Source organism: Apostichopus japonicus, chromosome 15 (genome assembly GCF_037975245.1).
Source record: "Apostichopus japonicus isolate 1M-3 chromosome 15, ASM3797524v1, whole genome shotgun sequence".
Taxonomy (NCBI): domain Eukaryota; kingdom Metazoa; phylum Echinodermata; class Holothuroidea; order Aspidochirotida; family Stichopodidae; genus Apostichopus; species Apostichopus japonicus.
The window spans coordinates 20,344,660-20,347,340 of record NC_092575.1 but is presented as its reverse complement, the minus strand read 5'-3'; the positions used below and the strand labels follow the sequence as shown (position 1 = coordinate 20,347,340).

Here is a 2,681-nt window from a genome sequence, read left to right as displayed (position 1 = left end):
ATGGGACAGTCACGTGATAATATATATATATATATATATATATTTATATATATTGTAAATTTGGGGTTTTTCGATGTAATTTTCAACGCATGTGTGTATATAGTCTTCTCTTTATAATATGTTGGTCTTTGAACCTCGAAAGTCCTTTAACATATTATAACTTTATAAGTTTCGTATAAACCATCTACAGGATGGGACAATCCCAAATCACGTGTGAACAATAATTAGTATAAGTTGCTCGCAGGAATCTCTGGTAGGGAACTTAATAAGTTAATTGATAATTTGTCGGTTTGAAATTAAAGTTATTCTATGTCAGACGTGTATCTGTACATATAGGGTCTGTATTATATCGCTCAATGTAAAGCCTACGTTTAAGTAAACTATATGGCAATCTATCAGAGATATTTAACTGGACAGCGCATCTTGCATGCATGTAAAAACATTTGACGTAGATAACTGAACATTCACAAGTAAAAGGTGACAATTAAATGGATTTTTTGAAAAAAGAAAGAGAAAAAACTTTGTATGTGTGTACAAATGTCCCTCCGCACAGAATATTATGTGACCACACAATGTATTGTTGGTTTTTGAAACAATATATATACACGCATAAAATCATTCGAATTCTGCTTGGCAACTTTTGCGTTTATCTGTATTTTGATTTGAGCCAAGGGGTTATATTCACAAACAATGCATTTCAAACGAGTAACTATAGTACGTGGGAGGCTCGAAGTCATTTATGTTCACGTGGCATCTGGTCATAGCCCTACGACGAGAAGTTATATTGAACAAGATCTCGTTTAATCAGTGAGTCACTTAAGCAGCTTTCTAGTTGTATATATCGCACAAGCGGGATGTGGTATTACTTCCTTGTGACAGCGTTTAGCGTTCTTTGTTCAGAGTGTACAGGTAAATGGCTGATATGCAAAATGAAATCAAGGCTCTGGGCAAGTGGGGAGTATGCAAACTACACGGCACAGCCGAGAATAACAGCGACTAAAATAGTGATTAATAGTGATGTATGTAAAGAAGACAAGAAAGACTTTTTTTGTCTTCTTAAAAATAAACCCTAAGTGACAATTGACTGAAAACTATCATTAAAATAAAACAAGGCAGATATTCTAGAGCAAGGATCCTGTGATCATGGTATCTGTAGTAGGTGTTTACAGTGTATACGAATGATACTTTGTACACTTTATAGATGTTTACAGTGAATTTACAGTGTACGAATGATACGTAGTACACTATATAGATGTTTACAGTGAATTTACAGTGTACGAATGATACGTTGTACAATATATAGGTATTTACAGTGAATTTACAATGTATGAATGATACGTTGTCCTATATAGGTGTTTGCAGTGAATTTACAATGTATGAATGATACGTTGTACACTATATAGGTGTTGACAGTGTACGAATGATACGTTGTACACTATATAGGTGGTTACAGTACGAATGATACGCTGTACACTAACGTATAGGTGCATAGCTCTTTGTTCGGTTATTAAACATATCTAAACGGAAACAAAACTGAAACTTCCATTCGGTCTAGTGACCGTATGTCAACTAAAGAAACTGAAACTTTTTTTTACAGTTTGAGGTGAATATGCTGAAATCTAAGCCCACCATAACAAGCACACATGAATCACAAATATCTACAAATGCCACAGTTTATCCAAATCTTTTCTTGAAACTGAAAGTGAAGAAGATTTTCAGTGATCTACATTCGCAAAAAGAAAAAAGAAAAAAGGGTTTTCATGCCATAATATCATCGAACCAGGTTACGGATTATTTGTTAAGGTAGTTCCATACCTATTATCTCTCCTTATATATAGTCCAGCTCTGGGAATCTCAAGGTTATAATGACAGCCGGCATAAACAGAACATGCAGCTTGACTTAAGAGAGAGGTTCGATAATATAATAATTACAAAACCAATACATTATATTTATTGAAAGGGAAAAACTACTAAATACAATATTGCACTTACCAAATTTTGCTTTCAGCAGAGGTCAGTCTTATACCCTTCCTAACAGTTCACACTTGGAAAACACAAATAACTTGACATAGATATAACAAAGAATCCACTTGGAAAGTATACGCCATAATATACTGACAGATTTGAAGAACAGACAACCAAATTGCCCTTTCAAAGTAAAAGTGAAGTTTTCCTGGCAAGCTCAGGCTGATCTAATTGATTAGTTGTGTTTCCCTCTTTTTAGTGTCCGTATCGGTAGAGGAACTGTACAATGTACTTGTGACGGAAAGAGATACTCACAACATTGGTATTGTAATAGGTGGTCCCTTCCTTCCTGCTATTATGAACACCATGCCATTCCTGCAGATCACTATATACCATCATCATACTGACTGGAATCCGGGAAGACACTTTTAAAGTCACGTCGCGTTCAGGAGTGTATAAATGAGGGCGCTGGAGAAAATTAACACAACAAGAGCCGTGTCCATATACGGCTCTGAACACTACCAGGAGTAGTAGATATAGATACGGCTCTGAACACTACCAGGAGCAGTAGATATAGATACGACTCTGAACACAACCAGGAGCAGTAGATATAGATACGGCTCTGAACACAACCAGGAGCAGTAGATATAGATACGGCTCTGAACTCAGCCAGGAGCAGTAGATATAGATACGGCTCTGAACACAACCAGGAGCAG

The 2,681-nt window shown here is 36.0% G+C and overlaps 1 protein-coding gene across 1 annotated transcript in view; it reads right to left on the bottom strand.

Moving 5' to 3' along the window:
- LOC139980907 (allatostatin-A receptor-like) overlaps positions 1 to 2,334 on the bottom strand; it is a 19,329-nt gene extending 16,995 nt beyond the window's left edge. The window contains exon 1 of the mRNA XM_071992940.1: positions 1,993 to 2,334. The gene's annotated coding sequence lies outside the window, so the exon portion shown is untranslated. The remainder of the gene's footprint in view (positions 1 to 1,992) is intronic.
- Between the last annotated feature and the right edge of the window lie 347 nt (positions 2,335 to 2,681).